The sequence below is a fragment of the Budorcas taxicolor genome, chromosome 3 (genome assembly GCF_023091745.1).
Source record: "Budorcas taxicolor isolate Tak-1 chromosome 3, Takin1.1, whole genome shotgun sequence".
Lineage (NCBI taxonomy): Eukaryota > Metazoa > Chordata > Mammalia > Artiodactyla > Bovidae > Budorcas > Budorcas taxicolor.
Genome location: NC_068912.1, coordinates 67,384,500 through 67,399,156, shown reverse-complemented (window position 1 = coordinate 67,399,156; position 14,657 = coordinate 67,384,500).

Genomic DNA, 14,657 nt, shown 5'->3' with positions numbered 1-14,657 from the left:
TGTAGTCACAATATGATACGTATTTCTTACTGTGGGTGGTAGCCCAAAAATTTGAAGCACACTGATTTGTTTTCTGAGGCCAGAAATATTACAAAGCAGTACAATTATCTGAGCTGCAGCCAGCAATGAGAAGGGAAGAAAGGAGAGTCTATGATCACCTCACAATTACCTCAGCACTGAGACCTATGTAGGTGGAATATACATTTCTAGAATGAGCTTCTGGCCAATTAGTGACAGCATGTCCGCGGTCACTCAGACAGTAAAGAATCATCCTGCAATGCGGGGGATGTGGGTTCCATTCCTCGGTCGGGAAAATCTATGGAGAAGGGAATGACTACCCACTCTAGTGTTCTTGCCTGGAGAATTCCATGGACAAAGAAGCCTGGTGGGCTACAGTCTATGGGGTCACAAAGAGTCAGACATGACTGAGTGACTAACACACTTTGTCTGAAAAACAGCTCAGAGGGCCAAGCTGACAACAGTGTTGTCCAAGCCAGGGATGTGTATCTTTCTAGCCTACTGCCATGTTCAACTATTCAAGTTCAGTTCAGCTCAGTTCAGTCGCTCAGTCCTGTCCGATTCCTTGCAACCCCATGAACTGCAGCACCCAAAGCTTTCCTGTCCTTCACTATCTCCCAGAGTTTGCTCAAACTCCAGTACATCAAGTCTGTGATGCCATCCAACCATCTCATACTCTGCCATCCCCTTCTCCTGCTGCCTTCAGTCTTGCCCAACATCAGAGTCTTTTCCAATAAGTCAGTTATTCGCATCAGCTGGTCAAAGTATTTGAGTTTCAGCATCAGCATCAGTCCTTCCCTTGAATATTCAAGACTAATTTCCTTTAGGATTGACTGGTTTGATCTCCTTGCAGTCCAAGAGGCTCTCAAGACTCTTCTCCAATACCACAGTTCAAAAGCATCAATTCTTCAGTGCTCAGCTTTCTTTACAGTCCAACTCTCACATCCATACATAACTACTGGAAAAACCATAGCTTTGACTAGATGGACCATTGTTGGCAATGTCTCTACTTTCTAATATGCTGTCTAGGTTGGTCATAGCTTTTCTTCCAAGGAGCAAGCATCTTTTAATTTCATGGCTGCAGTCACCATCTGCAGTGTTTATTGAGCCCCTGAAAATAAAGTCTCTCACTCTTTCTGTTGTTTCCCCTTCTATTTGCCATGAAGTGACAGGACCAGATGCCACGATCTTCGTTTTTTGAATGTTGAGTTTGAAGCCAGCTTTTTCACTCTCCTCTTTCACATTCATCAAGAGGTTCTTTAATTCCTCTTCACTTTCTGCCATAATAGTGGTGTTATCTGCGTATCTGAGGTTATTGATATTTCTCCCAGCAATCTTGATTCCAGCTTGTGCTTCATCCAGCCGGGCATTTCACAATATGTATTCTGCATATAAGTTAAATAAGCAGGGTGACCATATACAGCCTTGATGTACTCCTTTCCCAAATTGGAACCAGTCCATTGTTCCATGTATGCTTCTCGACCTGCATACAGATTTCTCAAGAGGCAGGTAAAGTGGCTGAAATCCCCATCTCTTTAGAAATTTTCCACAGTTCGTTGTAATCCACACAGTCAAAAACTTTGGTATAGTCAATAAAGCAGAAGTAGATGTTTTTCTGGAACTCTCTTGCTTTTTTGATGATCCAGTGGATGTTGACAATTTGATCTCTGGTTCCTCTGCTTTTTAAAGTCCAGCTTGAACATCTGGAAATTCTTGGTTGTTCACGTACTGCTGAAGCCTGGCTTGGAGAATTTTGAGCATTACTTGACTAGCGTATGAGATGAGTGCAATTGTGCGGTAGTTTGACATTGCCTTTCGTTGGGACTGGAATGAAAACTGACCTTTTCCAGTCCTGCGGCCACTGCTGAGTTTTCCAAATTTGCTGGCATATTGAGTGCAGCACTTTCACAGCATCAGGTTTTAAGATTTCAGATAGCTCAACTGGAATTCCATCACCTCCACTAGCTTTGTTCATAGTGATGCTTTCTAAGGCCCACTTGACTTTGCATTCCAGGATGTCTGGCTGTAGGTGAGTGATCACACCATCATGGTTATCTGGGTCATGAAGATCCTTTCTGCATAGTTCTTCTGTGTGTTCTTGCCACCTCTTCTTATATCTTCTGCTTCCGTTCGGTTCATACAATTTCTGTCCTTTATTGTGCCCATCTTTGCATGAAATGTTCCCTTGGTATCTCCAATTTTCTTGAAGAGATCTTTAGTCTTTCCCATCCTATTGTCATCCATTTCTTTTGCATTGATCACTGAGGAAGGCTTTCTCATCTTTCCTTGCTATTCTTTGGAACTCTGCATTCAAATGTGTATATCTTTCCTTTTCTCCTTTGCCTTTAGCTTCTCTTTTTTTCTCAGCTATTTGTAAGGCCTCCTCAGACAACCATTTTGCCTTTTTGCATTTCTTTTTCTTGGGGATGGTCTTGATCACTGCCTCCTGTACAATGTCATGAACCTCAGTCCATAGTGTTTTAGGCACTCTATCTATCAGATCTAATCCCTTGAATCTATTTGTCACTTCCACTGTATAGTCTTAAGGGATTTGATTAAGGTCATACCTGAATGGTCTAGTGGTTTTCCCTACTTTCTTCAATTTAAGTCTGAATTTAACAATAAGGAGTTCATGATTTGTGTCACAGTCAGTTCCCAATCTTGTTTTTGCTGACTGTATAGAGCTTCTCCATCTTTGGCTGCAAAGAATATAATCAATCTGATTTTGGTGTTGACCATCTGGTAATATCCATGTATAGAGTCGTCTATTGTGTTGTTGGAAGAGGGTGTTTGCTATGACCAGTGCGTTCTCTTGGCAAAACTGTGTTAGCCTTTGCCCTGCTTCATTTTGTACTCCAAAGCCAAATTTGTCTTCTACTCCTGGTATATCTTGACTTCCTACTTTTGCATTCCAGTCCCCTATCATGAAGAGGACATCTTTCTTGGGGTGTTAGTTCTAGAAGGTCTTGTAGGTCTTCATAGATCCGTTCAACTCCAGCTTCTTCAGCATTAGTCTTTGGGGCACAGACTTGAATTACTGTGATCATGAATGGCTTGCCTTGGAAATGAACAGAGATCATTCTGTTGTTTTTGAGATTGCACCCAAGTACTGCATTTTGGACTCATCTTTTCACTATGAGGGCTCCGTTTCTTCTAAGGGATTCTTGCCCACAGTAGTAGATATAATGGTCATCTGAGTTGAATTCACCCATTCCCGTCTATTTTAGTTCACTGATTTCTAAAATGTCAGTGTTCACTCTTGCCAGCTCTTGTTTGACCACTTCCAATTTACCTTGATTCATGGACCTATGCAGGTTCCTAGGCAATATTGTTCTTCACAACATCAGACTTTACTTCCATCACCAGTCACATCCACAACTGGGTATTGTTTTCATTTTGGCTCTGTCCCTTCATTCTTTCAGGAGTTATTTCTCCATTCTTCTCCAGTAGCATATTGGGCAGATACCAACCTGGGGAGTTCATCTTTCAGTGTCATTATCTTTTCACCTTCTCTTACTGTTCCTGGGGTTCTCAAGGCAAGAACAGTGAAGAGGTTTGCTGTTCCCTTCTCCAGTGGAGCACATTTGCTCCACTACGACCCATCTGTCTCGGGTGGCCCTACACAGTATACTCTTAGTTACTTTGCAACTCTTCAAGGGACTGAATTAAAAGCCATGTACACACATGGCCCACCCCTTTGCTAAAAAAGAGACCTGACTTTGTCCCTGGGATCGCATGTCCATGCATGGGGTCACAAAGGGTCGGACCAGATGGAGTGACTAAACAAGACACATGAGCCAGGTGACTTAGAGAATGGTTTAACATTTTGAACTGCTTGCTACCTTTAGCTTTTGGTCTGAAGAAACCCCAGGGTGTTGCTCGGCAAGGAACTTGACCTTGGGAATCAAAATTACAGACACGATCTATTGGAATTTGTAGCTGCTTGAGTATCTATAGAACAACGATAACAAAAGCCAGGTGTCTCTTAAAAAGCAGGTAATTTGCTTTTTAAAAAATTGTTTGCTCTTCTCATGTCTAAATTATTCATCTCTTGTCTTCTATATTTAGTTTTATTTTGTTTCATTCTCTAAATATTTAGCACTTAGAGAATGTTGTATTTTTTTGACTAGTTTTAACTTTATTTTAACCTTCTCTTAAAATAAATTTTTCAGCTACCTGGCTTACTCTTTATATGCCATTTAATTCTCTCCTCCATTGTTTTCACTTTAAAACATGTTTCATTTCCTTTTTCTACTTTAACTTTATTCACAGTTATTAATATCTCCTTAAAATTCTAAGCCTCTGATTTTAACATCTAACATTTTAAATTATTTTATCTCATTTTCCCTAGTTATACTTAGTAGTTTCTGAGCTTCGGGTTTTGTTTCTTAACATGTTTAATGTATAATGTTTATTCCTTTCATTTGGTTTCTCTTATTTCAGCCTCAAGTTTTCTCCTTCACTTCTGGTTTTATTGGCTTATAAGTGTATTTTCTTATTTGTAATTTTAATTATTCTGTTCCTTGTATAATGTGCATTTATCAGGCTGACAAGCAATAAAAATGCAAAGCTGACTCTTAACCACCACGCTATTCAGCCTTATTAATCTTTGAGCACTTTCATAACCAACCAAACAAGAGTATTTCCTGCATCAGTCTTCCTCTAACTTGCTTTATTCTCTTTTGATCCATTTATTTCCTTGGCAGGGTTACAAGAAATCTTGTTGCCTGAATATTTTTCACTTCCTGTACTCATTAAAAGGAGCAAGGAGATGCTGTCTAGAGCCAGAAGAATCCAGAGTTTTTAAAACAGGGTCAATGAGACCCTCACTGAATGGCTTCTACATGTCTGAAAGGTCCTGTGCAAGAGATATGGGGAAAGTTGTCCAGAGGACATGCCCTGCCAGTAGCACCCATGATGGAGATAGATGCCCAAGGAGGTATACTGGAAGAAATGCCCTCCATAGGTGTGCCACTGCAGAGCAGCAGGAGGCAGGTTGCCCCTCATAAGGAGGTGCTTTGCTGACAATCCTCTGCTATGAAGCTGACCACAGGAAGGTGCTCTGTGCTGTCAACCACCGGGTGCTGCAGAAAACACATGTTCACTGTGAATGCATGTGCACACACACACACACACACACACACACACACACACACACAGACTGCAGAAGACATATGGGAGGAATACACCGGGAAGAGAAGTTCCTTCTTCTTGCCATGCCTCCCCAGCACCCTCTACTGACAAAATGATAGTAACATCATATTCACTACATGGGGACATTCTTAAAGGGTTCAGTTGAGATTGTGAATTGATCACTGGAACAGTACAGTTCTTGGGCTACTCAGCTCTTGCATCCACTCTTCCACACATGTGAGGTCTGTACAATGACATGTCTATATTTCTATCTAACAAGATGTTGCTGTTCTTGCAAATGAAGAAATTCTCAACCTTCAACAAAATAAAGAAATGCACAGCCCCAGCTGTTGCTGTATGAGCTGCTGGCTACATTAATTACCCCTCAAATTTCATCACAGTCCTATGGAATATCTTCTAAGATTTTCTTTATGGGACAATTTTGAAGTCTTTGTTGAATTTGTTACAATATTGCTTCTGTTTTATGTTTTGGTTTTTTGGCCATGAGGCATGTGGGATCTTAGCTCTCCGACCAGGGATGGAACCCACAGCCCCTGCTTTGGAAGGTGAAATGCCAACCACCAGACTTCCAGGGACGTTGTTATTGAATATTTTATCTAAAGATTATATTGTAAGGTTAAACCCCACCAAGGTGAATAAAAGTTGGGGGAAAGAGGGAGAAAAGGGAGAATAAATAGCATACACACAAAAACATGTAACAGCCAAAGAGAAAATACACAAAGCCATCACATTTCAGTAGTTGTCCATAGGCCATAGTTGACAACTATGGCTTCCTACCTTCCTCTTTGCTGCGAATTTCCCTTGGTCTTAGCCAGAAGTTGGTCAGTTTATTAACTGGAGGAGTGACCCAAATTTTCATTCAGAAGAGTGAGTCCTCAATCACCCTGCCTTTTGATGGTTGTAATTGGTTTCCACTAACCTTTGCTTTGGTCACATAGCTAGTAGGGGCAGCTTAGAAAATCCTCCTGCCACATAGTTGTCCTTGCCTTCAGTGTGTTGCAGCCACTCATTTTCCCTTTGGTAACTGGGATTAATCACTCCAGCTAGTAGAATAACTCCTTATTTTTGACATGTTGGCTCAGTGATATGAAGAGCCCCAAATCGCCAGGTGGCAGGCAATCTTCTCTTCAAATCTAATGGAAATACCATTGTGTCTCCTGATGAAAGCACTCCTCTCTTCGCCGCTAAGACCACCAGATCAGCAAAGCTCAAAGTTGCCAGGATGGGAAGCAAAGATTCTATATTGTTAGATGTAATAGTGAGAGGAGTTGCCCCATTTCTACTCTTGCTCCCAGATCTATGCATTCTGGCTGTGGGGGAAATAATGCTGTCCAATGGTCTCTGGTTTGAAGCCAATACCATTCCTTGTGAAACATAACTCCCTCGTTTCAGAGTGCTGTGTCCTATGGGTTATGTGGTGCATGCAAACTACGTGCGTATGGGTTATATGGTAAGTTTGATTAATTTCATGGGCATAAACTCACTGCTGCACTTCCTCTGCTGTGAAATCAGTTCCTTAATCAGACTCACTACTCTGCAGAATGCCATGATTGTGGATAAAGATTTCTGTGAGTTCATAGATGGTGATGCTGGCAAAAAGCTTAACAGCAGGAAATACAAATCCATGGGTTCCCCAGTGGCTCAGTGGTAAAGAATCCACCTGCAATGCAGGAGACTTGCAGAAGACCTGGATCAGTCCCTGAGTTGAGAAGATCCTCTGGAGTAAGAATGGCAATCCACCCCAGGATACTTGTATACTTGCCTGGGAAATCCCATGGACAGAGGAGCCTGGTAGGCTACAGCCCATGGGTTGCAAAGAGTCTGACACAACTAAGTGACTAAACAATACAAATCCATACTCAGAAGGTGTGTCTTTTTTTCAGGGCAAATGAATTTCTGCCCATTTTATGATGGTCAATATAATCAACCTACTACCCGTCAGCTGACTGGCCTGGCCCCCTGGGGAATAGAGGCACCAACTCAGTTAGTGGCTGTTTATTTTTTAAATTATTTTTGGCTGCTCTGGGTCTTTGTTCCTGTGTGCAGGCTTTCTCTACTTGCAGTGAGCTGAGGCTACACTCTCATGGCAGTGTGCGGGCTTCTCATTGAGGTAGCTTTTCTTGCTCTGCAGTAGCAGAGCAAGGGCTCTAGGGTGCCCCAGCTGCAGTAGTTGTGTGACTTAGCTGCCCTGTAGCATGAAGGATCTCAGTTCCCCGATCAGGGATCGAACCCACCATGTCCCCTGCATTGGCAGGCAGATTCTTAATAACAGGATCACCAGGGAAGTCCCAGTGGCTGAGTTTTAATGAAAGTTCCTGCTCCTGGTAGATTAGGCTCTCAGCAGAAGCATTAGCCAGATCAGCCTGGTAAAGAGAAATTCAGCCTGTTGAGCCCCAGCATGGTGTCTGTCCTCCACCATAACCAGTATTCTTCATGGCCCCAGTGGCAAGCACTGGCATGGCTGGCAAAACAGGCTAACTGACATCCACATAGCATGTAATTTAACCCACTTGATTATGAGGCGCCTCCATGTAGTAAATGTTATGGTAAACACTTATATGGGCCACAGATACCTTCATTATTTGTGCCCATCTAGAGAGGATTCATCTATTTGGCTTGCTTGGTGGCTCAGAGGATAAACCGTCTGCCTGCAATGCAGGAGACCCGGGTTCGATCCCTGGGTTGGGAAGATCCCCTGGAGAAGGAAATGGCAACCCACTCCAGTATTCTTGCCTGGAGAATCCCATGGACAGAGGAGCCTGGTGGGCTACAGTCCACGGATCGCAGAGTCGGACATGACTGAGCGACTTCACACACATACACGGAGGATTCAGGATATTAAATTTTAAAAAAAGAAAATAGAGAAATAAGAGCCAGGAAATGAGATGATAATGAAAGATAGTAAGTTCAGTTTGGGGTATGCTAAGTTTGAGATTCCTGTAGGGCTTACAGGTAGAAAAGGGTGGTTCTGGAACTCGAGAGATCCTGGGATATACAAATTTGGCTGCCTGTGATGTAGAGGTAATAGCAGAAGCCACAGTTGGTGATGAAAATAATCAGGGATAGTGTTAAATTTGAATAATTTGAGGACAGAACTTGGCACAACATCTGGGGTGCACTGTCAAAGAGAAGCACTGAAAAGGAGAGGCCAAGTGAAGAAAAGCTGGTGAGACAGCAGTCCCAAGAAGGCAGAGGAGAAAGTGTCCCCCAAAGCAGGAGTAATCAACAACTGCTACATATCATGGAGAGAGAGAAAAAAAGACACAGGCAGTAAAATTCCATCTGATTTGGCAAACAGGAAATCACGGATATCAGTAAAGAAAATAGTTTCAGGGGAGTTGTGGGAACAGAAGACAGATTGACAAAAAGGTTCACAAATGAATACAAGGCAAAGTAGCCAAATTAGAGAATGCTGCTCACTCATTCAATTATTAGCTACAGAATGAGGTAGAAAAGAGCTCTATATAGCATTTCTATATTAGAATTTAAAGGAGGACAGAATTTTGAGGAGTCTTTCAGATGAGAAAGCTTGAACATTTTACAAAATGTAAGAAAAAACACTTCTGTGCAAAAGGAGGTTGCGGGGCCAAAAGAAAGGCAAGTTTATGAGTAAGCAATATCCTACACGAAGGTTGGGATCAATAATTCAGTCTCTTAAGATCAAAGCGGTGGGGTAGGAATGGAAGGGGAGAAAAAGAGGTGAATTTGTAGAAGGTAGAAAAGGAAGTTGAGCTAGTTATCTTCCCTCAATTTGACTTTCAGATTATAAAGCAAAATCTTCTGATGACAGGAAAGTTTGAGTTGAACAGAACTGAAGAAAAATTACAATTTTAAAAGAGCAATAATGACAAATGGAGAGGGAAAACAAGAGAGAGATCTAATCGCTCAAATTTCATTTCCTTCTTGAAGCCTTCTCTGTCTGTTCCCCTGAGAATAAATACATTATGAGTAACGTACTTCTTTAGCAATTAAAGTTAGAAGTTTCTTTTTAAACCCCCTATTCTACAGCTCTTACATGGCACTTGTCATTTTTTGTTATACAGTTATTCATCTTTTCACATGTGCTTCAAGAATTAACTTGTAATTCTTTAAAAAAAGGAATGCTGTTTCTTTGCATGTCTCCTAGCATCTAAATACTAAAGTGGGTACATATTAACCCAGTGTTTTAGTAACCATCCCTGTACGACAAACCATCCTGAACACACTGAGGTAAAAACAACAATTTTTTCTAATTACTTTCTCTCAAGGTTCTGAGAGTCAATGAGTGGCTTGGGGACCTCTCCCGGGGTTGCAGTAGGAAACATCTGGGGCAGTCTCCCAAGTGTCTGGAAGTTGATGTTGGCGATTGGTTGGGACCCTGCCAGGGTAATGGCCAGAACACACATACACGGCTTCTCCAAGTGGCTTGGGCTTCCTCAGGGCATGGTGGCTGGGTTCCAAGAGAAAGTGTCCTGAGAGAGAGCCCGGGGGATGCTGTATCCCCTTTCATGGCCTAGCCTTGAAGTCACACAGTATTATTCTGCCACATCCTATTTATTAGTGTTAAGTCACTAAGACCAGCCTATATTCAGATGAGAGGAATTTAGACTCCACTTCTTCTTATTTACTTACTCATTTTTGGCTGCGCTGGGTCTGTGTGCAGAGCTCAGGCTCTAGAGCACGTGAGCTTCATGTGCTCTACGCACATTGGGCCTCATGTGCTGAACAGTTGAAGCTTGAGGGCTCTAGAACGTAGGATCAGTAGCTGTGGTACACGGGCTTAGTTGCCCCAAGGCATGTAGAAATTTCGAGGACCAGAGATCGAAACTATGTCCCTTGCATTGGCAAGAGGATTCTTTTTTTTAATATTGTGACAAAGCTAGGCTGCTATTTTTCCCAACCTGTGACTGAAGTTCCTGACCCATGTTGTCTCAAGCCCAGACTCCCTTGGACTGGCTGAGAATAAATGCCTGCATCTTTTCTAAGTCAGTTTTCCCAGCATGCTCCATGTCATTGTTAAGAAAAATGACAAGAGGCACTGAGCTTCGCCTTCCTGTCCGAACTTGAGCTCAGTCCTTCCTAGGACCAGCAGGAGGATTCTTAACCACTGAACCACCAAGAAGTCCCTAGACTCTACTTCTTGATGATAGGAGCATCAAAGAATATGCATACATGACATATAACAAGTGTTAACTAGATGCTCATTTAAGCATTCAAGGGCTTCCCTGCCAGCTCAGATGGTACAGGATCTGCCTGCAAGGCAGGAGACCAGGGTTTGATCCCTCGGTCAGGAAGATCCCTTGAAGAAGAGAATGGCTAACCACTCTAGTATTCTTGCCTGGAGAATTCTATGGATAGAAGAGCCTGGCAGGCTATATAGTCCATGGGGTCACAAAGAGTTGAGCGACTAACACTCTCACACTTTCTAAGCATTAAAATATGAGAATGAGAGTGGTGTAGTCTTAAAAGTCTAAATAGGAGTTAAAAATAACGCTAAAAGGTCAATTCACCCATAAAACACAGTACCCATGCTCTCTGTTCCACAAATGACTATTCACAATCATTTTACAATCTCCTTTCTAGCAGATAAAACTGAGCTATTTAGTAGAAGGTGTAGATCAGTGCTTCTCCTACTTACATATGTGTGTGTGTATTACCTGGGGATCAAGTAAAATGCAGACTCTGCTACAGTGGGTCCAGAGTATGGTCTTACATTCTGCATTTCTACGGAGCTCCAGAGCGATGCTGTAGCTCCACAGATCACCTACTGAATAGCAGATTAGTAGAAAAGTAGTAGCAAAGGTGGCTGCCTGGCTCCTGTGATCCAGAGGTCCGTGTGTGTTTACAGGACCTTGACTCTCCAGCTAGGTGAACCCCTGATGCCAACAACGTTAATCAGTTCTTTCCCAAGACTATTAGAACTAGAAATAAAGAAAGGGAGTAACTTTTTTCTCTTTTGTGGTAAAGCATAGTTCGTGGGGCTCTGGAGTCACCAGCCATGTGAGAAAACCAGAAAGGAAACAGGCTGAGAAGAGAATCCAGGAACATGGCAGTCCTTGATGAGGCTCACACCAGACCCCCTTCTCACAAGCTTGTGAGATAGCCTTATATCCCTCCAGCAAATTCCCCTTTCAGCCTATATTTGTTCTAGTTGGTTTTCCCTCATTTGAAACTTTAAAAAATTATAAACTGGGTGTGGGGAGAAGAGGAGGTCTTCTCCTGGAAATGCAGTAGCCACTGGGAGGGAGGAATAAAGAGGACTTCAGATGGAGTTATTATCTGGACATTAGGAGCTGGGGTGAGGCTAGACTATCCAGTAATCATGCTAAAGATATGTTTCCAACAGAGTAGATAAGCTACAGAGACAGAAGATAACAAAAAACTAAGGCCGAGGGAAGATGGAGAAAAGCCTCAACCTCTCTAAAATGGGCGGGGGCGGGGGGGAGTGAAAAGGCAGGCAAGAGAGCCTGTGGATTGAAATTGTTGAATAGCATTGAAAGTGAAAAGGAACTGTTACCTCAAGATGACATCTGCTGAAAACCGAAGTGAACGGGACAGCCCAGAACACCCAGGCTAATGGATCTTTAAAGAATGATACCTGGCCTGAGTAGAGGTTAAAAATAAGAGCGAGGTAGAGCCCTGCACAGCAAAGGGCAAAATGCTGAATTTCTCATATATGCCAAGGGGCTTTACATTTATGATCATATTAAATGACCCTTAAGAAAATGATCTACATTGTTCTGGCCCGCTGTCCCTGAGATCCTAGCACAAGCAGAGCTGGCACTTCCATTATCAGTAGAGGGTCATATCATATGAGCTGCACCCAGTAAACACCAACTGGGTGTATACCTCAGGTGAATCTGAAAGCCCTCTGAAGTCTCTGAGGCTGCAAGCAGCACAAGAGAAGCAAAAGTGTTCACCTTTCCAAGTTTCAGTTCAGTTCAGCTCAGTTCAGTCACTCAGTCGTGTCCGACTCTTTGAGACCCCATGAATCACAGCACGCCAGGCCTCCCTGTCCATCACCAACTCCTGGAGTTCACTCAAACTCACGTCCATCGAGTCAGTGATATCATTCAGCCATCTCATCCTCTGTTGTCCCCTTTTCCTCCTATTCCCAATCCCTCCCAACATCAGAGTCTTTTCCAATGACTCAACTCTTCACAAGAGGTGGCCAAGTACTGGAGTTTCAGCTTTAGCATCATTCCTTCCAAAGAAATCCCAGGGCTGATCTCCTTCAGAATGGACTGGTTGGATCTCCTTGCAGTCCAAGGGATTCTCAAGAGTCTTCTCCAACACCACAGTTCAAACGCATCAATTCTTCGGCGCTCAGCCTTCTTCACAGTCCACTCTCACATCCATACATGACCACTGGAAAAACCATAGCCTTGACTAGACGCACCTTAGTTGGCAAAGTAATGTCTCTGCTTTTGAATATGCTATCTAGGTTGGTCATAACTTTTCTTCCAAGGAGTAAGCGTCTTTTAATTTCATGGCTGCAGTCACCATATGCAGTGATTTTGGAGCTCAAAAAATAAAGCCTGACACTGTTTCTACTGTTTCCTCATCTATTTCCCATGAAGTGATGGGACCAGATGCCATGATCTTCGTTTTCTGAATGTTGAGCTTTAAGCCAACTTTGTCACTCCTGTTTCACTTTCATCAAGAGGCTATTTAGTTCCTCTTCACTTTCTGCCATAAGGGTGGTGTCATCTGCATATCTGAGGTGATTGATATTTCTCCCAGCAATCTTGATTCCAGCTTGTGCTTCTTCCAGCCCAGCGTTTGTCATGATGTACTCTGCATAGAAGTTAAATAAGCAGGGTGACAATACACAGCCTTGATGTACTCCTTTTCCTATTTGGAACCAGTCTGTTGTTCCATGTCCAGTTCTAACTGTTGCTTCCTGACCTGCATATAGGTTTCTCAAGAGGCAGGTCAGGTGGTCTACCCATCTCTTTCAGAACTTTCCACAGTTTATTGTGATCCACACACTCAAAGGCTTTGGCATAGTCAATAAAGCAGAAATAGATGTTTTTCTGGAACTCTCTTGCTTTTTCGATGATCCAGCAGATGTTGGCAATTTGATCTCTGGTTCCTCTGCCTTTTCTAAAACCAGCTTGAACATCTCGAAGTTCATGGTTCACGTATTGCTGAAGCCTGGCTTGGGCAATATTGAGCATTACTTTACTAGCGTGTGAGATGAGTGCAATTCTGTGGTAGTTTGAGCATTCTGTGGCATTGCCTTTCTTTTGGATTGGAATGAAAACTGACCTTTTCCAGTCCTGTGGCTACTGCTGAGTTTTCCACATTTGCTGGCATATTGAGTGCAGCACTTTCACAGCATCATCTTTCAGGATTTGAAACAGCTCCACTGGAATTCCATCACCTCCACTAGCTTTGTTCGTAGTGATGCTTTCTAAGGCCCACTTGACTTCACATTGTAGGATGTCTGGCTCTAGGTGAGTGATCACACCATCATGATTATCTTGGTCGTGAAGATCTTTTTTGTACAGTTCTTCTGTGTATTCTTGCCACCTCTTCTTAATATCTTCTGCTTCTATTAGGTCCATACCATTTCTGTCCTTTATCGAGCCCATCTTTGCATGAAATGTTCCTTTGGTATCTCTAATTTTCTTGAAGAGATCTCTAGTCTTTCCCATTCTGTTGTTTGCCTCTATTTCTTTGCATTGATCACTGAGGAAGGCTTTCTTATCTCTTCTTGCTGTTCTTTGGAACTCTGCATTCAGATGCTTATATCTTTCTTTTTCTCCTTTGCTTTTCACTTCTCTTCTTTTCCTAGCTTTGAATTTTTAATAATGGTTTTCTTGATCACACCTTCATGTATAACAATCCCATTAAAGGGTGTACTCAGTTAAATTGCATCAAATGTTTTATAGCACATGTTCAAACAGCAGAAAAGGGAAAAAAGATACTGGCTAAGGTGTATTGTCCCAAGTGGCACTCATGGTAAAGAACCCGCCTGCCAATGCAGGAGACATAAGAGATGCGGGCTCAATTCCTGGGTAGGAAATGGCAACCCACTCCAGTATTCTTGCCTTGAGAATTCCATGGACAGGGGAACCTGGTGGTCTCCAGTCCATGGGGTCATAAAGAATCGAACATGACTGAAGCAACTTAGCACATATTGTCTATGAACTGAAAGACTTTCATTTCTTATTTATGTAGCAGGTACACATGTAGGTATATGCACTCAGGCAGGAAATGTGACAATGAAGTAATGGAGCTGATTCCATAAAGTAAAATGGAGACTGATCTCATTTTATTGTTATACCTTGTGGTATGTTTATAAAATATTTCTTTCATAAGTTTAAACAGTATCTGCTATAGATGAATTTAATTTTGGTAAACTCAATGAAAAAAATTTTCTATTCTAATATAACATTTATTGTGAAGATTCCAGAAACACACAAGTCAAAATTTCAAATTACGATTCCCACAGTAACAGTAACTCTGCTGTACAACATACATAATGGAAGAAATGTTAT